The sequence below is a fragment of the Oncorhynchus masou genome, chromosome 7 (genome assembly GCF_036934945.1).
Source record: "Oncorhynchus masou masou isolate Uvic2021 chromosome 7, UVic_Omas_1.1, whole genome shotgun sequence".
NCBI classification, from domain to species: Eukaryota; Metazoa; Chordata; class Actinopteri; order Salmoniformes; family Salmonidae; genus Oncorhynchus; species Oncorhynchus masou.
The window spans coordinates 23528480-23555291 of record NC_088218.1 but is presented as its reverse complement, the minus strand read 5'-3'; the positions used below and the strand labels follow the sequence as shown (position 1 = coordinate 23555291).

Here is a 26812-nt window from a genome sequence, read left to right as displayed (position 1 = left end):
TTAAATAACTGAAATATCACATTTACATAAGTATTCAGACCCTTCCTAATATTGAGTTACACCCTCTTTTGCCCTCAGAACAGCCACAATTAATCGGGATATGGACTCTATAAGGTGTCGAAAGCATTCCACAGGGATGCTGGCCCATGTTGATCCCAATGTTTCCCACAGTTGTGTCAAGTTGGCTGGATGTACTTTGGGTGGTGGACCATTCTTGATATACACGGGAAACTGTTTGGCGTGAAAAACCCAGCAGCGTTGCAGTTCTTGACAAACTCAAACCGGTGCACCTGGCACCTACTACCATACACTATTCAAAGGCACTTCAATATTTTGTCTTGCCCATTCACTCTCTGAATCACACACATACACAATCCATGTCTCAATTGTTTCAATGCTTAAAAATCCTTCTTTAACCCGTCTACTCCCCTACTCTACACTGATTGAAGTGCATTAAACAGGTGACATCAATAAGGGATCCTAGCTTTCACCTGGTCAGTATATGTCATGGAAAGAGCAGGTGTTCTTAATGTTTTGTACACTCAGTTTATATAGTATGTGTACTGCAGACAACACTTTGCATTGACTAAATACAAAGTCTAAATATAAAGTCTTAAACGGAGACCTTTGGCCTTTGAATGTTGACCTCTTGTGAATCATTTGCTGATGGTATCATACTTCTCATTCCTAAAGTAACCCAGCCCGACAATCTTACATATTCCACCAGTCACTCCCTCATCTGATACCAGACAACATTGTCCGAAACTGTTGATGTGGAACCAAAACTTGTCATTGGCATCTTGAGAACGGAGGGGGGCGGGCAGCCTGAGCCTGTTTATTCGACCCACACTGGCTGCCCGGGCCAGACTTTTATGACATGTCAGAGTTGTGCTATAAACACGGGGGTGCCTCTTGTCATCAAGGGCATCCGTCTGAGAAAGAGCTCGCCCGCCGCCTGCCATGAACTTCAAAGAGGTTCCAGAGGAGAGCCAGAGGAGGGCCGTGTGGGTCTGATTCATCACCACTAACGTGCCGTGTGGGTCTGATTCATCACCACTAACGTGCCGTGTGGGTCTGATTCATCACCACTAACGTGCCGTGTGGGTCTGATTCATCACCACTAACATGCCGTGTGGGTCTGATTCATCACCACTAACGTGCCGTGTGGGTCTGATTCATCACCACTAACGTGCCGTGTGGGTCTGATTCATCACCACTAACGTGCCGTGTGGGTCTGATTCATCACCACTAACGTGCCGTGTGGGTCTGATTCATCACCACTAACGTGCCGTGTGGGTCTGATTCATCACCACTAACGTGCCGTGTGGGTCTGATTCATCACCACTAACGTGCCGTGTGGGAAGAGAAGAAGAAGAAAAAAAAACTAAAGGGACCGTGCTAACCTTTCCCTCCACCCCTCTGTCCCCAGTCCCCTCCACCTCCACCACTTCCACCCCTCTGTCCCCAGTCCCCTCCACCTCCACCACCTCCACCCCTCTGTCCCCAGTACCCTCCACCTCCACCACCTCCACCCCTCTGTCCTCAGTCCCCTCCACCTCCACCCCTCTGTCCCCAGTCCCCTCCACCTCCACCACCTCCACCAGTCTGTCCCCAGTCCCCTCCACCACCTCCACCCCTCTGTCCCCAGTCCCCTCCACCTCCACCACCTCCAGCCCTCTGTCCTCAGTCCCCTCCACCTCCACCCCTCTGTCCCCAGTCCCCTCCACCTCCACCACCTCCACCCTTCTGTCCCCAGTCCCCTCCAACACCTCCACCCCTCTGTCCCCAGTCCCCTCCACCTCCACCACCTCCCCCCCTCTGTCCCCAGTCCCCTCCACCACCTCCACCCCTCTGTCCCCTCCACCTCCACCACCTCCACCCCTCTGTCCCCAGTCCCCTCCACCTCCACCACTTCCACCCCTCTGTCCCCAGTCCCCTCCACCTCTACCACCTCCACCCCTCTGTCCCCAGTCCCCTCCACCACCTCCACCCCTCTGTCCCCAGTCCCCTCCACCTCCACCACCTCCACCCCTCTGTCCCCAGTCCCCTCCACCTCCACCACCTCCCCCCTCTGTCCCCAGTCCCCTACACCACCTCCACCCCTCTGTCCCCAGTCCCCTCCACCTCCACCACCTCCACCCCTCTGTCCCAGTCCCCTCCACCTCCACCACTTCCACCCCTCTGTCCCCAGTCCCCTCCACCTCCACCACCTCCACCCCTCTGTCCCCAGTCCCCTCCACCTCCACCACCCCTCTGTCCCCAGTCCCCTCCACCTCCACCACCTCCACCCCTCTGTCCCAAGTCCCCTCCACCTCCACCACCTCCACCCCTCTGTCCCCAGTCCCCTCCACCTCCACCACTTCCACCCCTCTGTCCCCAGTCCCCTCCACCTCCACCACCTCCACCCCTCTGTCCCCAGTCCCCTCCACCTCCACCACTTCCACCCCTCTGTCCCCAGTCCCCTCCACCTCCACCACCCCTCTGTCCTCAGTCCCCTCCACCTCCACCACCTCCACCCCTCTGTCCCCAGTCTCCTCCACCTCCACCACCTCCACCCCTCTGTCCCCAGTCCCCTCCACCTCCACCACCTCCACCCCTCTGTCCCCAGTCCCCTCCACCTCCACCACCTCCACCCCTCTGTCCCCAGTCCCCTCCACCTCCACCACTTCCACCCCTCTATCCCCAGTCCCCTCCACCTCCACCACCCCTCTGTCCCCAGTCCCCTCCACCTCCACCACCTCCACCCCTCTGTCCCCAGTCCCCTCCACCTCCACCACCTCCACCCCTCTGTCCCCAGTCCCCTCCACCTCCACCACCCTTCTGTCCCCAGTCCCCTCCACCTCCACCACCTCCACCCCTCTGTCCCCAGTCCCCTCCACCTCCACCACCTCCACCCCTCTGTCCCCAGTCCCCTCCACCTCCACCACTTCCACCCCTCTGTCCCCAGTCCCCTCCACCTCCACCACTTCCACCCCTCTGTCCCCAGTCCCCTCCACCTCCACCACCTCCACCCCTCTGTCCCCAGTCCCCTCCACCTCCACCACCTCCACCCCTCTGTCCCCAGTCCCCTCCACCTCCACCACCTCCACCCCTCTGTCCCCAGTCCCCTCCACCTCCACCACCTCCACCCCTCTGTCCCCAGTCCCATCCACCTCCACCACCTCCACCCCTAGAGATTGAGAGGCCAGACGGCAGATTCCTCGGAGCAAATAGAGAAGAAGCTCTCTCTCTCTCTCTCTCTCCTCTCTCTCTCGTCTCAGCTCAAAGTCCATTGCTGGCATTTGTTTTCTCTTTGTAACCCCTTTGTCTGTCTGCACCAGAAATGCTCCGGTTATTATCCCAAAACAAGAGACAGAAAGCAGGAATGTCAGTGCCTCGCGGCTCGCGGTGACGGTATGCATCTTTTGTCAACATCAAATACCACCGTCGCTTCATTTCCTTCGAAAATGAATTCTTACCGCAGAATTCATTCCAGACATGTGGTCGTACAGAGCTCCAGACAGACAGGGTAACCTTGCAGGTCTACTTTAATGCGTACTGCAGCAAAGAGCAACAGTGGATTTGCAACATCAAAGTTGAATGAAAGTTGGGGGAGATGAAGATCGTGTTGAAAGGAAGTACCTTGATCTAGTGAGTCTGTGGAGAATCCCGGGAAGGACAAATATGTACAGAAAGAGACTTATTTTCCTGTCTGTGTTGTTGCTTTTACCAACGTCCCAGTGGAGGTTTAAGATGTTGGTCTGCAGTCCACTTTATTCGATGACATTTCAGAGATGCTCCGGCAGTCTGGAATGCAGTACGAGGCCATCACATGAGGTTCAGCCTGTACCACACCTAATTCCACTGTCTGTGTTCCAAATGACGCGCTATTCTCTATGTAGTGCACAATAAGACACCCACTAAATAAGACAAACACTGGCTGGCTACGGCGGCTCAGACTCCAATGGGAACCTTTTTCTGGTACATGCAAAAGTGAGTGTGTTTCATCATCGTCATCCCCATCAACTGTGACATCATCACTATCCTCATCGTCCTAATCATCATCCTCATTAGTGCCATCATCATCCTCCAATCTTTTCAATCAGCAATGCGGTCTCTTTCTCTGTGGTGTCAGGCTCAAACTGCAGGGTGTGAAGAGTGAGGCGTGCAAATCAGAGCCGACCAGAGGTTAGACAGAGGTGACGGAGAAGACCGGTGATTAGTGCTGCGGTTTTATCTTCCCTCTGGTCTCTCTGGTCTCTGAGGCCTCCTCCATGGTGCTGAGCCTGGCTGTGGGGGGAGGAGCCATGTTACGGGGGCGTCCCTCCGCTCTCACCTTTCCCTTCTCTTCTCACGTTCCTCCTCCAGCCTGTTCACAGAGCTAACAAAGAGCACCGCTGCCATTGATCTCCCAAGGCCACGAATGATGCCAAGTAAACAAAGGCTGATTGAAATATCAGCATCTGAGAGGACAGCAGGCATCCATTGTCCAGTCTGTGTGTGTGTGTGTGTGTGTGCGCGCGCGCGCGTGAGTGAGTGAGTGAGTGAGTGAGTGAGTGAGTGATACAGAGAGAGTGAGCAAGAGGGAGGTAGAGCATGAGAGAGGGAGGCAGTGAGAGAGAGAACAGCCAAGAATGAGAAATTGGAGAAAGAAGGTATGGAGAAAGAGAGAGAAAAAGAGAGGAAGAAAGAAAGAGAGTGCCCTGGGCTCCTCAGTGATAATAGGTTGTGACAGCCAGGCCACGCTGCCATTCCATTGTGACAGACAGAGATGAGCTGCACAGTGGGATGGGAGTGTGTGTGTAGGAGAGTGGGTGCATGTGTGTGGCGGAGTGTGTGTGTGTGTGTGTGTGTGTGTGGCAGAGAGTGTGTGTGTGTGTGTGTGTGTGTGTGTGTGTGTGTGTGTGTGTGTGTGTGTGTGTGTGTGTGTGTGTGTGTGTGTGTGTGTGTGTGTGTGTGTGTGTGTGTGTGTGTGTGTGTGTGTGTGTGTGTGTGTGTGTGTGTGTGTGTGTGGCAGAGAGTGTGTGTGTGTGTGTGGCAGAGAGTGTGTGTGTGTGTGTGGCAGAGAGTGAGGTCAGGGCTCCGCTGGCTCTCAATCCACTGTGCTGATGATACTATGGACAAGGGAGTGGGGGAGTGAGGGTACAGAGGGTGGGGCATGGGAGGCGCACGTCAACCCCCCCTTCCTACCCTCAGGGCTATGCTTCCCCTCACGTACACCAAAACACAGGGGGGTTCTTAGCCTGTGGGGCGGGAGTCACTCATCACCCCAACCACTGGTTCACACCAAGACTGATTTGGTCAAATAAAATGTAACATGAATGAATGTACTGTTACGTGTTATCAAGTGGCTCTCTGTTCTTACTATCAGGTGATTATCTCAGCTGTTCCTAATACATCTCCTTATCTTCTTCAACAAGTATTTACCAGTGATAATTAAAAACATGTTCTCGCGCTCTCTCTCCCTCCCCTCTCACTCTCTGTCTCCCTCCTCTCCCTCTCACCCTCTCTTCCTCTGACAAACTGGGAGATGAAACAGATGGGAAACATCCTTTCATTTTCAAATACTTCCTTGGTAAGGGACGGGGTTGGTTCATGCATGTCCTCTGCTGCCAATCCCAGCCTCCCTCCCTTGTATTTGGCCTGGAAGGAAGGCTGTTCTCCTCTCCTTTCCTCCTCTCCTTTCCTCCTCTCGCCTCTTCATCCGGCACAATGCGGGAGGTCAGGGAAGGGAGGGAGTAATTTAGTCTCAGAGTGTTGGGAAATAAATCAGCCGTCTTTAGACAAGGCTAGTTGGGGGCCCTGACCACCAAGGCCAGGGGCCAGGGGAGGGGACCCATACGAGAGTTAAAGGTCAAAGGTTAGACACTCTCATGTTGGAAAACCCTTCACAAAGAGGCCCAGAGAGCAGGGTGTAATGAGGAGGGTGGGGAGGGAACCCGGCTGTAATTAATACACCTGTCACAAGTAAATATGGGGGCTCTGGGGTCACGGAGCAATTTGTTTAGTCATAGGGGTCTCGAAAACATCACTCCAGAGGTGTACAATGAACCTATTTATGTCAGAGGGGTTCCCCTTGGTACACAGGTACCTTGGGAAACTGTTGAGACACAGGACATTGTGCATTCATGCCCATTAATAACAAGGGGAAACTGTAGGGTTTCTTTCAGGGACTGAAAGAGAAAATGCCATTCTCCGAACAATAATGTTATTGGATTTCAACCGGGGTGACCTCAAGAGATGAACTATCAAGTCTCTCAATAGTTACACGTGTTTTTTCCCCCTCTCTCACACAAATAGACACGTACACACTGAAAAGTTAGATCCATCAATTATGAAAAAGTTGTCATGAAGGATATTGTTTCCAGGATAAAGCAATGCCCTTTGCACAAGAGTGCTTTAGGGGAGAGTGGGGTAAGTCGAGCCAAAGGGTTAATTGAGCCACCCCTTGTTTCTAGGAAACCATACACAAATTGAATCATGTGACCGAATATTTAGGACGAGGTCATCATTTCATGGAGTGTGTGAAGGAAGAAACCACATGGAAAAAGTGGTAAGCAAGATTGGTCCAAAAAAACGGCTTTTCACAAAGTCAAATGAATTTATTGTGTTCTGGGTTTCATGATGCTTCCCACTGGGCACAAACTGGTCGAATCAACGTTGTTTCAATGAAATTACATTGAACCAATGTAGAATAGATGTTGAATTGACGTCTTATCTAAACCAAATTAGATAGTTAGAAGATGATTTTATACATCAGTTGGGGTCTATATAAGCCACGATGTGAGGTGTTAAACCTCCAGTAGCATCAAAGTGCATCCTTGTAGCTGTGTGGGCTAATATTGTCAAAATGTTTGCCTTGGGATGAAGTTGAGCCAATAGCAATGAGGTAAGTTGAGCCACCGGCCACCATAACCCATACCAATGATGATTGCGTTTTGTCCGTTTTATGCTTAATTAATACGCATATTATTTTAGCAATGTGTCATGCATAGGAACTCAAGGCAGTGTATTCGTATTGTCACAGAGCAGACATCGTCACGTCCTGTGTATACAAATGTAAACCCCTCCCCCTTGAGGTTCTTGAGAGAGTAGCCAAGGAAGCCAGAGAAGGGAAGAAGCACATTAAGAGCAGCAGCAAGGGGTGAGAAAATAGACTGAAGGGCACAGAAAAGGTACATTACTAAGAAATAAAGAAGAAGAAAACTAACGATGTACCGTTGTGAAAGAGAGTCTATGATAGAGAAGCAGAGGCACAGAGACCTGCTTCGTGGGCTTAGTAGCCTCACATGTAGAGAACGTGTCTATGAATTGGCACATCGAAACAACATCCCTGTCGCAGACTTAAAGGCTTCAAAATCCTTCTTTAACCTCTTCTCCCCTTCATCTACACTGGTGGAAGTGGATTTAACAAGTGACATCAATAAGGGATGGTGGCTTTCATCAGGATTCACCTGGTCAGTCTATGTCATGGAAAGAGCAGGATTCACCTGGTCAGTCTATGTCATGGAAAGAGCAGGATTCACCTGGTCAGTCTATGTCATGGAAAGAGCAGGATTCACCTGGTCAGTCTATGTCATGGAAAGAGCAGGATTCACCTGGTCAGTCTATGTCATGGAAAGAGCAGGATTCACCTGGTCAGTCTGTCAAGGAAAGAGCAGGATTCACCTGGTCAGTCTATGTCATGGAAAGAGCAGGATTCACCTGGTCAGTCTGTCAAGGAAAGAGCAGGATTCACCTGGTCAGTCTATGTCATGGAAAGAGCAGGATTCACCTGGTCAGTCTGTCAAGGAAAGAGCAGGATTCACCTGGTCAGTCTGTCAAGGAAAGAGCAGGATTCACCTGGTCAGTCTGTCAAGGAAAGAGCAGGATTCACCTGGTCAGTCTGTCAAGGAAAGAGCAGGATTCACCTGGTCAGTCTGTCAAGGAAAGAGCAGGATTCACCTGGTCAGTCTATGTCATGGAAAGAGCAGGATTCACCTGGTCAGTCTGTCAAGGAAAGAGCAGGATTCACCTGGTCAGTCTGTCAAGGAAAGAGCAGGATTCACCTGGTCAGTCTATGTCATGGAAAGAGCAGGATTCACCTGGTCAGTCTGTCAAGGAAAGAGCAGGATTCACCTGGTCAGTCTGTCAAGGAAAGAGCAGGATTCACCTGGTCAGTCTGTCAAGGAAAGAGCAGGATTCACCTGGTCAGTCTGTCAAGGAAAGAGCAGGATTCACCTGGTCAGTCTGTCAAGGAAAGAGCAAGTGTTCTTAATGTTTTGTATACTCAGTGTATGTCTGAATGTCTATATATTAAAGGCATACATTTAAGATATACAATATACCACCCTCCCCATTCCATCAATTAAACTTTGACCTACCAGCACCTCCCCCTACTGACACAGGACACCATCGCTCACTTACCCCACCATCGCCCACTTACTGGGGTCAATGAAAGAGACCACTTTTTTTGGACCACATTTTTTTCCAAAACTGTTATGTTTCCGGGTTATTATTTCCGGGGATGAACAACATCCTGAAATATATTTTAAATATCTTTGTTATAAAGAATAATATATCTCCCTTGACGTAGTGATGCCGAATGTAAAACATGGCTCAACAGTGCACATCCAGTGCCTTCAGAAAGTATTCAGAGCCCTTGACTTTTATCACATTTTGTTACGTTACAGCCTTATTCTAAAATGGACTAAATGTTTTTTTTCATCATCATCAATCTACACACAATACCCCATAATGACAAAGCAAAAACTTATTTTTTAAAATGTTTGCTAATTTATCAAATAAAAATGTTTAAATTTCACATTTACATAAGTATTCAGACCCTTTACTCAGTACTTTGTTGAAGCACCTTTTGGAAGCGATTACAGCCTTGAGTCTTCTTGGGTATGACGCTACATGCTTGGCATACCTGTATTTGGGTTGTTTCTCCCATTCTTCTTTGTAGATCCTCTCAAGATCTGTCAGGTTGGATGGGTAGTGACGCTGCACAGCTATATTCAGGTCTCTCCAGAGATGTTCGGTCGGGTTCAAGTCCGGGCTCTTGCTGAGCCACTCAAGGACATTCAGAGACTTGTCCTGAAGCCACTCCTGCGTTGTCTTGGCTGTGTGCTTAGCTTCATGTTCCTGTTGGCAGGTGAACCTTCACATAAGTCTGAGGTCCAGAACGCTCTGGAGCAGGTTTTCATCAAGGATTTCTCTGTAGTTCACTCCGTTCATCTTTCCCTTGATCCTAATTAGTCTCCCAGGCCCTGCTGCTGAAAAACATCCCCACAGCATGATGCTGCCACCACCTTCCTTCATAAGGATGGTCCCAGGTTTCCTCCAGACGCTTGGCATTCAGGCCAAATAGTTCAATCTTGGTTTCATCAGATCAGAGAATCTTGTTTCTCATGGTCTGAGAGTCCAAGAGGGCTGTCATGTGCCTTGTATTGAGGAACGGCTTCCGTCTGGCCACTCTACCATAAAGGCCTGATTAGTGGAGTGCTGCAGAGATGGTTGTCCTTCTGGAAGGTTCTCCCATCTCCACAGAGTAACTATGTATCTCTATCAGAGTGCCCATTGGGTTCTTAATCTCCCTGACCATGGCCGTTCTCCCCTGATTGCTCAGTATGGCTAGGCAGCCAGCTCTAGGAAGAGTCTTGGTGCTTCCAAACTTCTTCTATTTAAGATTGATGGAGGCCACTGTGTTCTTGGGGATATTCAATGCTGCAGACATTTCTTGGTACTCTTCCCGAGGTCTGTGCCTCATCACAATCATGTCTCAGAGTTCTATGGACAATTCCGTTGACCTCATGGCTTGGTTTTTGCTCTGACATGCACTGTCAGCTGTGGGACAGGTGTGTGCTTTTCCAAATCATATGCAATCAATTGAATTTGCCACAGGTGGACTCCAATCAAGTTGTTGAAACATCTTAAGGATGATCAATAGAAACAGGATGCACCTGAGCTCAATGTCAAGTCTCATAGCAAAGGATCTGAATACTAATGTAAAATAAGGTATTTCTGTTTTGTATTTTTTTGATTTGTCATTATGGGGTAATGTGTGTAGATTGATAAGGATAATTTAAAAAAATAGATTTTAGAATAAGTCTGTAACGTAACAAAATGTGGAAAAAGTCAAGGGGTCTGAATACTTTTCGAATGCATTGTATGCACTAATTTATTATAATTAGTCTCATGAACATGATCATGTTGTGTATCAAGAAATATCATAAATGATCTGTTTCTATCATGACACAGAAGACATCAAATTCAATGTCTTCTGGTTGCCAAGTGTCCTATGGCTCGTTACTGCTCTCTAGTGTCAATAAAGTTGGCTTCAAACTGCTTTTTCTACACAGAGTATTTTTAAATATATTTAACCAGGCAAGTCAATTAAGAACAAATTCTTATTTACAATGACAGCCAAACCCTAAAGATGCTGGGCCAATTGCGCGGCGCTCTATGGGAATCCCAAACACGGCTGGTTGTGATACAGCCTGGAATCAAACCAGGGTCTGTAGTGACGCATCCAGCAGTGAGATGCAGTGCCTTAGACCGCTGCGCCACTTAGGAGTGAGCAGACACTCAGGAGCAGAATACAAAACATTAAGAACAGATTCCATGACAACGGACCAGGTGAATCCAAGTAAAAGCTATGACCCCTTATTGATGACACTTAAATCCACTTAAATCAGTATAGATGAAGGGGAGGAAACAGGTTAAAGTAGGATTTTGAAGCCTTGAGACAATCGAGACATGCATTGGGTATGTGTGCCATTCAGAGGGTGAATAAGCAAGAAAGAAAATGTAAGTGCCTTTGAATGGGGGTATCATAGTAGGTGCCAGGTGCTGCTGAGATTTTCACGCTCAACAATTTCCTGTGTGTCAAGAACTATCCACCACCCAAAGGACATCCAGCCAACTTGACACAAATGTGGGAAGCATTGAAGTCAACATGGGCCAGCATCCCTGTGAAACGCTTACGACACCTTGTAGAGTCCATGCCCCGACGAATTGAGGCTGTTCTGAGGGCAAAAGGTGTTCCTAATGTTTGGTGTTTATGGCCAATTATAGCCACATACTAAATTGTTTTGATGTATAGTAAGCCTCTCTATACTTCAATCCAGTAATCAACAAAAGGTTTCTATTTGGGGCGGCAGGGTAGCCTAGTGGTTAGAGTGTTAAACTAGTAAAGTTCAAATCCCCAAACTGACAAGGCACAAATCTGTCCTTCTGCCCCTGAACAGGCAGTTAACCCACTGTTCCTAGACCGTCATTGAAAATAAGAGTTTGTTCTTAACTGACTTACCTAGTAAAATAAATTAATAAATTGTAAGTCCTTGCAGTTAAAGTTTTGGGTTTACCTTGTGATAGCATCATTGGTGGTCATGCTATGATGGGCCTCAGAACTCAGACCATCGCCAAAGCCAACTCAGATCTCCATAACTTCTCCTTAATAGAGTCAACAACGCATAACTATTAGACCCTCAGGGTTGACAGAGAGAGGCACTGTCTGAAAAGCTTCAATGAAAGACTTTTTCAATGTATAGTTTGTAGTATTGTTATGTCTACATGATGAGACAGTTTGCTTTATATACGCAACCGGGGTGATGAGCATTATTTTGTTCGTTTGATTATTTACTTTAAATCGCTCAGTGTAAAATACTTCTACTACACTAAACTTATTGAGTTATGTCTCCACCTGCAGCTCAAAATAATGCAATAACAGTGATGCCTTGTGTGAAGAGACAGGTGCAATTTGGTGCATTCCTGCATGTGGGCATTCCTGTATCTGCAGGAACCCCTCTTTATACTAGCATTTTTAAGCTGGACTCCGGTACACAGACGGGAGGCGGGGGGCACTCCAGTACAGTAGGTGGCGGTAATGCACCATAACGTTGGATGCCAATCGCAGATAAACCCCACAGAAGAAGAAGAGGCACTGGCGGGCCGTGCTTTCCCGCAGTTCTGTTAACAACGGCGAGGGCAGATGTTTGGCAGACGGAAGCACAGTGTCCTTTGCTTCCACCTGCCGAACACCTGGCCTCGGCGTCGTTCACAGAACTGTGTTTGATAGCTCGGACTCCGGTAAACAGAAGGAGGGGGGCAGGGGTGACACCAGTAGCTAGCTAGCTAGGACACGGGTAGGCAGTGTACTTCCCCACCCAAAAACTCTGATAATACTTGATTTTCCTTTATGACCCACATTTTAATTGCATCGACAATCAGGGGAGATCCAGAAAATCAAAATGCCACACAAGCGTGATGATGTCGTGCTCGGGGGGGCGTTCATGCAGGAACCAACGGGATGCAAGAACGCCCCGAATTGCGGGCCGCAATCACACACTACTGGGGGTGAAGATTAAAAAAAAACATTACAAGTTTGGATACGTTGCGGTGAAACTGCCACAGTTGTTTGTGATATTACAACAATGAAACGACTTCAAACAACAAACACGGTCTTACTCCCTCGGACATCACTGCACATGCCACAGAACAGCAGAGTGTGTACTTCTCCTATTCAAAAACAATAACAAATGTGCCTGGGGTGACCAGTGGCAACGTTTCACCTTTCACAGATCCCAGCTTTTAATTATGCAGTTCTACAAAACACTACACTATTACATTACACTCAGAGCACCACCGAGAAGTGCCCTACCCAATACCCTGAAGTAAGAAAATGAGGTAGCCTGGTGGAGTCTGCAGACAAGCTCTAAGGGCTCACAGTGGAGTCTGACTGGATTTGGGGAGACTCATACTCACAGCAGTGTGTCTGTAGAGTGATGTCACAGGGTCAGCTCTGCCGCCGAAAGGATTCCTGATGCTGTGAGCCTCTGAGGACGTGCAACTCTCCTCTCAACAATGAGCAGCCGGAAGACCTCCCACTGCTGCGTGGAAGCCGTATCCCCACGTCGGCCCCGCACAATGACCAGCGACCTGTCTTTCTCTACAGGCTTTAATCCCCTTTCTCTCCCCCGGGTCGTTCCCTCGCCGTGGACTCGCCTTGCACCATTCAGGGCCTGGCCCTTTCCACTGCCGCAGCTAGCTTGGCGCTAATAACAATGGCGCCGCTAATAATGCCGGCGAGTTTCCCATCCCTAAAACAAGTCTCTGTCAAATGGCCCGCGGTTCAAGTTCTGTGTCCTGTGTCTGCCCAACAGAAGAGCTGCTTGTTGATATCAAAGAGAGAGAGAGAGGGAGAGAGAGAAGGCTTTTCTGAATGAATGCAGGGGGAATGGCAATTGAATAAATGAAGACAAAATGAAACAATGAGGCGTTTATTGCTTTCCTGAATGTGACAAATAAACACTTATTGAATTAGCAGCACACAGGCCTAAGCCTGGGACAGAATAGAGAGGAGGGAGTTCACTGGAAGCTCTGGGCAGGCAGGCCTTTTACTGAGTGTTTATGGGGGCAGAACAAGGACTGGAACGTCTTAGTCCACTGAGATGTGACTGGACCAAAACAAAATGACTCATCTGGATCACTTAAGTGTAATCTTTCCTTTTCCCTGGTCCAGTGTGGTGTCTCAAACTCTCAGTCAGGATAACAACAGTGACATGGATTGTCTGGTGGTCGCTGGTTCTCACACTGAAACACGTGTATGCAATGGGATGAGACAAGTGGTTCAGCGTGTTGCCAATGCATGTGAATGAATAAACAGCCTTTAGGGTGTCAAAGAGAAACAGACTCTTTGTAGAGTACCAGGAACAAAAGAGCACATAAGAGTGGCTGAGTCTATGAAGAGGTCGGCAACAGGTGAACATGATGCCACCATCAATCTATGCATGTGATCATGGGCCTTTCTTGGTGTCTTCTTAGGTTCCTGCCTTTCTCGTGAGTTTTTCCTAGCCACTATACTTCTACATCTGCATTGCTTGCTGTTTGGGGTTTTAGGCTGGGTTTCTGAATAGCACTTTGTGATATCTGCTAATGTAAAAAAAAGAAAAAAAAAGAAAAGTGGTTTATAAATGAAATTGATTGATTGATCATTATAAAACTACTGGCTGAGAATGTTATCATGGATATATATATACAGTGGAGCAAAAAGGTATTTAGTCAGCCACCAATTGTGCAAGTTCTCCCACTTAAAAAGATGAGAGAGGCCTGTAATTTTCATCATAGGTACACTTCAACTATGACAGACAAAATGAGAAGAAAAAAATCCAGAAAATCACATTGTAGGATTTTTAATGAATTTATTTGCAAATTATGGTGGAAAATAAGTATTTGGTCAATAACAAAAGTTGATCTCAATACTTTGTTATATACCCTTTGTTGGCAATGACAGAGGTCAAATGTTTTCTGTAAGTCTTCACAAGGTTTTCACACACTGTTGCTGGTATTTTGGCCCATTCCTCCATGCAGATCTCCTCTATGTTTTGGGGCTGTTGCTGGGCAACAAGGACTTTCAACTCCCTCCAAAGATTTTCTATGGGGTTGAGATCTGGAGACTGGCTAGGCCACTCCAGGACCTTGAAATGCTTCTTACGAAGCCACTCCTTCGTTGCCCGGGCGGTGTGTTTGGGATCATTGTCATGCTGAAAGACCCAGCCACGTTTCATCTTCAATGCCCTTGCTGATGGAAGGAGGTTTTCACTCAAAATCTCACGATACATGGCCCCATTCATTCTTTCCTTTACACGGATCAGTCGTCCTGGTCCCTTTACAGAAAAACAGCCCCAAAGCATGATGTTTCCACCCCCATGCTTCACAGTAGGTATGGTGTTCTTTGGATGCAACTCAGCATTCTTTGTCCTCCAAACACGACGAGTTGAGTTTTTACCAAAAAGTTATATTTTGGTTTCATCTGACCATCTTCTTCTGGATCATCCAAATGCTCTCTAGCAAACTTTAGACGGGCCTGGACATGTACTGGCTTAAGCAGGGGGACACGTCTGGGATTTTTGCTCACCGTTCTTGTGATCATTTTGACCCCACGGGGTGAGATATTGCGTGGAGCCCCAAATTGAGGGAGATTATCAGTGGTCTTGTATGTCTTCCATTTCCTAATAATTGCTCCCACAGTTGATTTCTTCAAACCAAGCTGCTTACCTATTGCAGATTCAGTCTTCCCAGCCTGGTGCAGGTCTACAATTTTGTTTCTGGTGTCCTTTGACAGCTCTTTGGTCTTGGCCATAATGGAGTTTGGAGTGTGACTGAGGTTGTGGACAGGTGTCTTTTATACTGATAACAAGTTCAAACAGATGCCATTAATACAGGTAATGAGTGGAGGACAGAGGAGCCTCTTAAAGAAGAAGTTACAGGTCTGTGAGAGCCAGAAATCTTGCTTGTTTGTAGGTGACCAAATACTTATTTTCCACCATAATTTGCAAATAAATTCATAAAAAATCCTACAATGTGATTTTCTGGATTTTTTTTCTCATTTTGTCTGTCATAGTTGAAGTGTACCTATGATGAAAACTACAGGCCTCTCTCATCTTTTTAAGTGGGAGAACTTGCGCAATTGGTGGCTGACTAAATACTTTTTTTGCCTCACTGTATTTTACTAGGCAAGTCAGTTAAGAACAAATTCTTATGTTCAATGACAGCCTAGGAACAGTGGGTTAACTGCCTGTTCAGAGGCAGAATGACAGATCTGTACCTTGTCAGCGCAGGGATTTGAACTTGATTTGAACCTTTTTGTTACTAGTCCAACACTCTAACCACTAGGCTACCCTGCCACCCCATATGACAGCCACAATACTCTAAGACAGTCCACACCTCAAACTATGGTGTTCAAGTATGTTTAAACAACAGAAATGCCACTGAAAATGCCTGGTGGTTACCGACACAGTACATACACAAGAACTAAAACGTTGTCCTACTTGGTGCTGGTCGAAGATACAGTTCGAATGACAAAGTGCCATCTCACGAGTAAAACATCATAGATTAAAACCGTTCATACAGTAGTCCCCATCTTGTCCCTGCAGACTGCAGCCTCAACCTGGTCTAGCAGGCTGAAAGAGAAGACAGAAGACATAAGACAGAAGGAGAGGTGACAGAGCCCAGACCAGCCAGGCTGAGTCAGTCAGTCGGTGTGTCAGCACCCATTGTCTCTGGTCTCACTGGGCTGGGCCTGCCGTCCCTTGTCCTCGTCCCTCAGAGTGGCAGCTCAGCCCGTCCTGGCGTGGCGCCAGCAGGCACACTCAAGGGAGAAACAGAGAGTGCTCTCTGTGATCTGTGGGAACTGTATTGCTGGCAGGAAGCTGAATAGATGATGGCAGCGGAGGGTATAACCCTTTCACACCCCTGAGGACACCAATGCGTCATTTGTGTCTTTGTTGCTGAACGCCCTGATCCGGAGGTTTTGTAAGAATAAATCTGAATCCGAGGTTGAGATTTCTGCGCATAATGTGTATTAGTAGTCTGAGCGTCATGATCTAATACAAAATACATCATGAACGTGTGCTAATTGCATTCTACTTTACAAAAGAGGACAGAACAGAGAAAAATATATACTGGACAGTGAAGGATGCATTCATTCCTTATGTCTTTGAACCACCTTGAAGAGAATGCACCCATTCAGCAGATTTCCCTATTCTGTATCTGGTTTTCACAGTGACGTAATGTCATCCCACCCTGGTGAAATGATACCACACAATCAAATGGTACTGTGCTGTGGGTCTGCTGCATGGTGGATCAATCTCAATCCTGTGCCAGCATTAAGGTCAACAGTGTGGCTCACTCATAACAAACATGGCTGAGTCTGGGCTCTTCAATTACCATGGAAAATGTACAGGTCACCTGGGGTCAAGTAAGGCAGGGTGTTATTCATGCAGCCTGGCCAGGCAGCATATCTGATACAAAACACACTCGTCCAGGGCGTGCGTGCGTGTAGGTGTGTGTCTGTCAGGGTCACAAAGAAACCTCTGCGGATATTAAAGGTCAGAGGTCATCCAGCATGTGATCAGGATCTAAGGTTACTGAAGACTAAACTCTACCCATCCATCAGGTAAATTAGCCAAGATTCATTACAGATTTACATCTTTGATCACAGATCCACCATTATTTCATTTAATTGCCATTTTTCTATGTGAATTGGAACATTTAGTAAACGTGTTTAAAGAACTGAAGTTATCTTCTGAATACCCACTTTAAAATGTCCAATGATGTTATTCAAATTGCAGCAACCGTACATTAACTTCACTGTACTGTACACCTATTGCCATTATTGTCCTTTCTCTGTGTACTGTGAGTGATTGTAATACCACTAGATGGAGACTTACTAAAGGATTTCAGGGACTATTCAGTTCATAGAACTTATAATAGTCTGTCTGGATTCCTGCTGCATTACTAAGATAGTTCATCTAACCCTTTCACCATCTCACCATGGATTCCAAAAATGATCACTCTAGACTACCATAATGGACAGTGCCTTCGGAAAGTATTCAGACCCCTTGACTTGTTCCACATTTTGTTAGGTTATAGCCTTACTCTAAAATGGATTCAATAGTTTTTTCCTCTCATCAATCTACACACAATACCCCATAATGACAAAAGCAAAAACAGGATTTTAAAGATTTTTGCTAATATAATGAAAATAAAAAACAGAAACCTTTACTCAGTACTTTTTAGAAGCACCTTTGGCAGCAATTACAGCCTGGAGTCTTTTTGGGTATGACACTACAAGCTTGGCACACCTGCATTTGGGGAGTTTCTCCCATTCTTCTCTGCAGATCCTCTCAAGCTCTGTCAGGTTGGATTTGGAGTGTTGCTGCACAGCTATTTTCAGGTCTCTCCAGTGATGTTCGTTCGGGTTCAAATCCGGGCTCTGGCTGGGCCACTCAAGGACATTCAGAGACTTGTCCTGAAACCACTCCTACATTGTCTTGGCTGTGTGCTTAGGGTTGTTGTCCTGTTGGAAGGTGATCCTTCGCCCCAGTCTGAGGTCCAGAGTGCTCTGGAGCAGGTTTTCATCAAGGATCTCCCTGTACTTTTCATCTTTGCCTCGATCCTGACTAGTCTCCCAGTCTCTGCCACTGGAAAACACCCCCACAGCATGATGATGCCACCACCATACTTCACCATAGAGATTATGCCAGGTTTACTCCAGACTGGACACTTGGCATTCAGGCCAAAGTGTTGAATCTTGGTTTCATCAGACCAGAGAATCTTGTTTCTCATAGTCTGAGAGTTCTGTAGGTGCCTTTTAGCAAACTCCAAGCGGGCTGTCATGTGCCTTTTACTGAGGAGTGGCTTCCGTCTGGCCACTCGACCATAAAGGCCTGATTGGTGGAGTGCTGCAGAGATGGTTGTCCTTCTGGAAGGTTCTTCCACAGAGGAAGTCCAGAGCTCTGTCAGTGACCATCGGGTTCTTGGTAACCTCCCGATTGCACAGTTTGGCCGGACAGCCAGCTCTAGGAAGAGTCTTGGTGGTTCCAAACTTCTTCCATTTAAGAACGATGGAGGCCACTGTTTTCTTAGGGACCTTCAATGCTGCAGAAATGTTTTAGAACTCTTTCCCAGATCTGTGCCTCGACAAAATCCTGTCACGGAGCTCCACGGACAATTCATTCGACCTCATGGCTTTCCTTTTGCTTTGACATGCACTGTCTTCATCCACTGTCAACTGTAGGACAGGTGTGTGCCTTTCCAAATCATGTCCAATCAATTGAATTTATCACAGGTGGACTCCAATCAAGTTGCAGAAACATCTCAAGGATGCGCAATGGAAACATGATGCACCTGAGTCCAATTTCGAGTCTCATAGCAAAGGGTCTGAATTCCTTATGTAAATAAGGTATTTATGTTTTTTATACATTTGCAAAATTTCTTAAAACCTGTTTTTGCTTTGTCGTTACGGGGTATTGTGTGTAGATTGCTGAGGATTTGTTTTTATTTAATCCATTTTAAAATAAGGTTGTAACATAACAAAATGTGGGAAATGTCAAGGGGTCTAAATATTTTCCGAATGCACTGTATAATAATATATTCCATTTATCAGACACTTTTATCCAAAGCGGCTAACTCTAATGGGCGTATACATTTGAATTGCACCCACTGCTGGCATTGCAAGCGCCGTGCTCTTCCAACTGAGCTACAGAGGACCAGATACTGAAGCAGTAGTAACGCACTCAAGAACAGAAATATGGTTAATGAATATCTCAGTAAGGGTCAACGTATCAACAACAGGAGACTTACTGCCGCTACGTGGTGTAATATGGAAGAAACATTAGTAATTCAATTGTATCGTGCGGTGCTGGAAACCATTTTTGCTTTTCATATTGTTTTCCAATACATGCTAAAAAAAACACAAATGAACGGACTTTGAAAACCCACAGCTGCACGCAACATTGACTTCATTGGCTCTATCTGTATACAGGAGGCGGTGGTGCTGTTTTAGGAATGTGTGAGATCATACGGAAAAATCTCACAAGTATGATCTCACAATAACTTCACTGTGCAACCATCAACCACACCCCAACTCTGACACCTCTTTGCCTCTTCCCTCCCAAGGCCTCTACCCCTCCTCTCTCTTGTTTTCTTTTCTTCTGATGACAGGATGCCAAGATACTCATTAAAAATCCTGTCTTTACGATCTTCTGGCACAAGAACAAGGCCCGAAAGTCCCTTGGTACTTGGTGAACAAACCTTTAAAAACAGTCATGGACACACAGTGCACTGCTATGGCCTCTATATGAGTTCTGAAGTAGGCCCCTGTGGGTTGTAGAATGCACCGATCTCTACCATGATGGATGGGGTTACTTAGAATACATTGCATTTGATTCCAAATGTTCTGCACTGTAAACTACGGAGGCTCTAATTGCCCAAGGTAGACAGACCTATTGACAGCTCTCTAAATGTCTTTGTCCATGCAAGTTATCCATCGTTCCACTAGATGTCATTGTTTTATATGAAATGACCATATTCAGCTTTGCTACTGGACTATTGGTTAAATATATCAATTGGTTAATATATTCATATATATTTGTAAAGAATGCGGGATGAAGGTAGCCTAGTGTTAGCCTAGCCTAGGGGTTAGAGCGTTGCGCCGCGCCGCGCCAGTAACCGAAAGGTTGCTGGATCGAATCCCCAAGCTAACAACAACAAAAAGCTGTCGTTCTGCACCTGAACAAGGCAGTTAACCCGCTGTTCCCCGGTAGGTTGTCACTGTAAATAAGAATGTGTTCTTAACGGACTTGCCTGGTTAAATAAAGTGACAGACCGTAGGCCTACCTGTATGCTTGTTTTTTGAACACTGACTGAATTTTAGACTGGAACTTGTCTGAATGGTTAGAAAGGAAAAGGGCCCGTTCTGTGCTGTCTGCAGCAATCACGGCAGTTACTGGAAAATATACCAGGCCTATATACAATAAATACAGTTCTGCCATGTAAATAAAACCGTTCAATGGTCTAAGAAGGAATGGACGTACATACAATTTGAGTTAGAATCAATTCTAGAAATTACATAAGCCTATATTCTCCAAATGTCCAATATCTTTAGTTCGATTGATTAATAACTGCTCAATCACAGGTGCTCTAGAGAATTGGGATAGACAACATGTCGTGGATGGATATGATTGTCAAAATGAATACATTATTAATCCATTATAGTAAGACTAAATACCTATGGCATACATTAGGGTAATTATCTTGTTATGGCAGATTTGTGTTTCTTGGCTCCAATATTCCAAATAGGCATTAATGATCATATTTGTTATAATTTATGTAATTAATTGAATGAATCGTTAAATGGGGCTACACACGTTTCAGTGTCTGCACTTCAAGGTAATAAGAAGGGCTGGAATTCGGGTGGTAAGGACGTTGGTTGTTTACTGTTGAGGATAAAAACATTACATACATTTCAGCATACAAAACGACTCAAGTTTGTTCATTTATCTAAATGTAATGTTATTATTATGCAATTATTTCGTACTTTTACATCCTATCTACACATAAAATATCCTACACATACAAACCCTAGTCTAATATGTTTTAAATATATACATATAAGTATATTTAAAACATGTCTATTTTAATTGGCTGAGACACTAAAACCTTATGGGGAGCTTGGATGCAGGTCAAACTCTTAATATTAAACAATGGTGAAACTTTACACAACTTTTCCCTAAACCTTGAGCCTTAGTTGGTTTGGCTAGCCCGGCCCATCTGGTACAGCAAATGGAAATACTCACCGGAGAGCTAGCGAGGAGTGAGAGAAGAGAGAGAGGGGGGAGAGAGAGAACCAGATTGAAAACATACCAGCCTGGCGTCTCAATACCACATTTCTGACGAAGAACGAACCACCCTCAAACCTTTTAGACCTCTTCAGGCTACAACGTTCGATATCGTGCAAATGTTTTCTTAGTAAGGGAGGATCGATTTCAAAAACTTGTTTCGTTTATTCTCGGTGATGGATTGTAAAAAGTTGAGTCGACACACATAAAGTTTTACGGTGAACTTTATGACAAGTTGGGAAGAGGAATGTAGTTAGTCTTGATCGTGTTTAGGCTACTAGAATATAACTTATGGATTTCATCCTTGCATTGGAAGGAATTTGTTACTTCTTGCTTTTTGACCGAGAAAGTTTGACCTAACGGTAATCTTCGATCGCGTTGCTTGTACAGAACTAGTGGGCAAACAGAACCGAGGGAGACGCACCGGGTCAGACCATACCGACCACAGTCATCACCACTGGGGTAGGTGGACTGGACATGCATGTGATGATGAACTCTGGAAATCATATTTCTTATTCATTATTAGAATATTATTCTTATTGTGAATAGGCTAGTCAATCATTTGAAATATTCATTTCAATGCAAATTTGAAATTGTTACTTTGAATTGCCTAAAATGTTATTTAAAACGTAACCTATTAAAATAGCGTTTTCTTTGGAATGTTGACCATACAGAATAAATACAAAACTATGAAAATTGTGAACATGAATCATATAGATTTAGACAAAACGTCCCATTCGGAGTTACTTGAAACATCTCCACTTTCAACTTAACCGACTTCACATTGGAATGTCACAAATGCTCCGCTGCAACTTGATCTATTTGTCAGTAGATGCGCTCAGAGCTGTGCACGAGACATCATAGCCCTATGGTTGCATAGCGAGAATCCTTAGTTGCTACATAAAAACATTTACTTACATTTTTTTAAATGATATACCCATTGATTTTTGAAGAATATAAATTTAGTTCAACTGTCGTACCGCATCATAACCCCAAATATAAGCTTGTTTTAGTCCAATATTTAGTCCTTATATTTGTAAATCATGTAAATGTAAACAAACGCTGTAAAACCTCAGAACATGGTTCAAACCATAATTTTGACATCATGGATGGTCAGTCCTTGCATCCATAGCTGTGTATATGAATTTGAGCGTGGTTACATGTCTCCAGGCCCATCCCTCAGCTTTTTACCAAAACAGAGTCTGGATGTTCGCTTTGTTATTGTTTTAATGAAGGATTCTAGATTTAATTTGAGCTTTCGTGACTTTAGCCTACTTGATTGAAAGATACCGTTCCTAAATCCCCTGAATCTGAAAGGTATCCAACTAGCAGAAAATGCGTGTGTTTACTACTGAGTCATTAGCAGTCACACTCAATGCAGAAAATCTACATTGCTGTGCATTTCAATGGATGCAATTAATATTCATTGTTAATGTTTCCCTGGTGTGTGATTAATGTGTGAATAAATTACAATCAAAACATGAAACAACATTTGAAGATGCATTTGCTAATAGTCTTGTTTTTATTTGAGAGAAAATAAGCTAGAGGTGCTTGTTAATAGAGATAAGCATTATAATCGAAATGTACGAAGATGAGTGTCAATATCAAAAAAGGTTCTGAATAAATCAATACCTTCCTCTAATATGTTACCACTCTCTGTTTCCAAACAGAGTTGGTTCTGGACTGGGACCTGTGTGTTTTTACGTGAATGTCCTGTTGGCTGGTTTAGTTCATTTGCACTAGAAAAAAAGTTTTTGTGCAGAATGAAGGGTTCCAGCAGTCAGGCAACGAAGAGTTGAAAAGGTTTAAAGAAATGATGGGCCATTCACATTATTCAAAGGCGACTGAGGCTTGGGGCTGCGGTCATCAACCTACCCCCACTTTCATCTCAGCCTCTCAAATGGCATCCTATCCAGCCCTGGTCAAAAGCAGTGCACTGGATAGGAAATATGGTGTCATTTGGGACGTAGACACTCACCAAGCAGAGCCATTCTGCAGCCGTTTTCACATCGCTGGCCCACTCCACGAATGCCTTTATTGATTCTGCTAGCTTTTCTTTTCTCCAGAGAACGCAGACAAAAAGAGAGGGATTTCCTGGTTTCTTAAGTGTTTGAAAAAGTGGAATAGAAGTTGAGTCTAGTATTCAGGAGAGAGCGAGGAGCAGGGGAGATGCCTGGATGTGAGTCAAACTCCCCACTGAGAGGATTGAAAAGTATCTTATCCCCATAAACAAGAACACAGCACCAATTAAGCGATCTGGCCTAGGAAGTCGTTCAGGCAGGGGGAAGGAAATGCCACTGGCTAAACACTAGAAATAACAGGTTGGTTAAGGCTTAAACCATCCATTTGCATTACCATGTAGTGAAATAAACTTTCGAATTGGATGCTACCTTATTCTTATTTCTGCCTGTTTGAAAAGATGAGAAATTACTGTGTTAAATGCTATCTGATGTCCAACTGTTAAGAAGTGGGAATTTACAATCAAACTACACTAAATCACATGACATGACTAACCCCTTCCCTCTCTCAAATCAAATGAAATGTTATTTGTCACATGCTTCATAAACAACAGGTGTAGACTAACAGTGAAATGCTTACTTACTCTCCCCCTCCCCTCCCCTCCCTTCCCCTCCCTTCCCTTCCCCTCCCCTCCCTTCCCCTCCCCTCCCCCTCCCCTCCTCTCCTCTCCCCTCCCCTCCCTCCCCTCCCCTCCCTCTCTCTATCTCTTTCTCCCCCTCTCTCTCTCAGAGGTTCCCTTCTTCCCACACAGCAAAGAGTAGTAATTGCTGACATACCCTCCATAAAACTAATATTTTGGTTTGTTCAGAGAGGCCCCTGACCACAGCAGTCTGCCCTGGAGGCTGTGTGTGTGTGTGTGTGTGTGTGTGTGTGTGTGTGTGTGTGTGTGTGTGTGTGTGTGTGTGTGTGTGTGTGTGTGTGTGTGTGTGTGTGTGTGTGTGTGTGTGTGTGTGTGTGTGTGTGTGTGTGTGTGTGTGTGTGTGTGTGTGTGTGTGTGTGTGTGTGTGTGTGTGTGTACTTGCGCTATGGCTCTATCGACAAAGGCAGCATTAACTGTCTCTGTCCTAAGGGGACAACACTAGAACCACTAAAAAACAGTGGCTCACCTCACATATTTCTTATGGCACAGTCCTTATGGATTACATCATGTGAAGTGAGTCGATTTTGTCAGGTTGTGTAAACTATGCTTTCCTCTGTTTCAGAGGGAAAACTCTGACCGCAAAGTTTGAAACTGTCAGTTTTAATACCATGAATTTTCACCTTCGTGTAAATGGTATTATACAGTTATCCAGCTTGGCTGTTTCTACAGCTTTGGCTCAGACAAAGGCGTGAACATTGTTGTACTATTCCTCTCAACACCACATCACATCTGGCTCAGGTCAAAACAATTGCTATCTTTGGAGGGAATTTGAATATTAATCACACTTTGTTGAATTCCATTGTTTAACTTAGCCTCCATCAACTATTTATCTGCTCGTTACACTGCCTTGTCTAATATAAGTTTTCTTTCATTTGAAAAAATGTTATTAAAAAAAAGAGGCCAATATCCCAGCCAGCACATAACATTCTGAGAACCATATGTTTGTTAGAGCTTGGTGAGAGTGTGGTTGTCCTATGGTTATTTTGCGTACAACCTTCCCACAATGTTCTGGGAATGGTGCAGGGTGCCCAGCTAGTGCATAACATTCACGTTTCTTAGGTGTGAATTTCAGTACTTCAGCATAACTTTTCTTACATGTTTCCTTATGGTTCTATTTAAGTAATGTTCTCAAATTGTTCCGAGAACATTCCTGTAATTCATTTAGTAATTCAGCATAACGATTTCTATAGGTTTCGTCATGGTTTTATTTAAAGTCATGGTCTCAGAACATTTAGAAAATGTTCCATGAAAACCACAAGAAAACGTTAGTATCATTCAAAGAACGTTCTAAGAATGTAAACAAATCTCTCTCTATCCTCTATCTTGTTAAATGTGTTCAGGAGTGTTGGCCACGCCCACTAATTGGCCACACTTGATCTTATAAATGCTTGTTTCCTTTGAAATGAGTTCTGTTTGAATAGACAAAAATGACCAGCTCTGTATGAGTAAAGAAAACACATGGCATGCTAGCTAAAGATTATAGGTTTGAATCTCCCTGAAACCGTTCCACAATAAAAAAATACATGTGTTTGCATGATTAATACTTAAGCAGATTCATTTCTGTCGGAGCTCAAAACTGTTAGCTCAAGTTAGCAGTATTATTGAAACATGTTCTAAGAACGTTAAATGATTATCTTCAAATAACCAATAATATTCATTCTCATAACATGAATAAAACCTCCAAGGAAAACCTTCAGGGAACCACCGTAAAATGTTCCAAGAACTTCCCTGCAACCTAAAAATTAACTTTCCCAGAACAGGCCAAATTTTCACTTCTGTTCTCAGAACATTTAAAAAAATGTTCACTTTTACCAGTCAGGAAACTTATGGTTTCATTCCCAGAATAAATGGAAAACCAAAAATGTACGTTCCCACAACTTCCAAGGAATCAAATGTGCTAGCTGGGATGTATCTTGCATTATAAGACCATCTTAACAACACATTCAAATTTTAGCTTTTAAGAGTCTCAGCTCAATCACTGTAGATATCTACAGGTCATACTTATTTAATTTCTTTCGATCAGACTGCCTCTATATTCTCTCTCTCTCTCTCTCTCTCTCTCTCTCTCTCTCTCTCTCTCTCTCTCTCTCTCTCTCTCTCTCTCTCTCTCTCTCTCTCTCTCTCTCTCTCTCTCTCACTCTCTCTCTCTCACTCTCTCAATTTCAATTCAATTTGCTTTATTGGCATGACGTAACAATGTACATATTGCCAAAGCTTATCAATCAAAATTGTCAACGGGACAACAGTAACAACAATAACCAAGGGTCAAAATAACTGAACAATAACAATAAGCATACAGTAGAGTACATGTGCAGGTTGATTGGTCTGTCAAACACTGTCCCTCATCTTATGGCAGGCAGCAATGTAGTGCGCTGCCAACCCACAGGTCTCTGCGTCCTCCCCCAACAGGACTGGTAGCCTACTCTCATCACAGAGGTCTTTGAAACCTTGAATTAGGGTTTCAAATTTGGGGAAATGACACTCTAATTGTTTTATATTTTTGACATTTTCTCAGGAAATGCAGCCCTGTCTCAGGTTTCCTCTACAGGGAGCCAGGTTTTCCTGTGTCTACACTTCTCAATGGCAAGGCTGTGCTCACTGAGCCTCTCTCTCTCTATCTCTCTATCTCTCCATATACAGTATATATATATCTTTCTCTTTAGCCTACTCTATTTCTCTCTCTTTCTCTCCCTCTCTTGATTTCTTTCTCTTTATCTTACTCTAATGTCCTCTCTCTCTCTCTCTCTCTCTCGCTCTGTCTTGCTCTCTCTCTCTCTCTCTCTCTCTCTCTCTCTCTCTCTCCCTCTCTCTCACATATCTTTGTTTTTGCATAATCTAGATTCTAATTGTTATTAATCAATCCCAACCAGTTGTGCCCCTCATACTAAGATACTGTATCATATGCAGAAAAATCTATTTTAACACAAATGCAATTATACATGATGAAAACAGAGCTTTCATGCAATAGCATTCATGCAATGGCATCACACACACACACACACACACACAC

At 44.9% G+C, this 26812-nt stretch overlaps 1 protein-coding gene and 1 pseudogene across 1 annotated transcript in view; one reads left to right on the top strand and one right to left on the bottom strand.

Moving 5' to 3' along the window:
• Positions 1–26812, bottom strand: part of LOC135543083 (uncharacterized) — a 36126-nt pseudogene that overhangs the window by 7135 nt on the left and 2179 nt on the right.
• The window catches only part of LOC135543545 (zinc finger protein GLI2-like), an 83756-nt gene continuing 78086 nt past the window's right edge, over positions 21143–26812 (top strand). The window contains exon 1 of the mRNA XM_064970895.1: positions 21143–21605. The gene's annotated coding sequence lies outside the window, so the exon portion shown is untranslated. The remainder of the gene's footprint in view (positions 21606–26812) is intronic.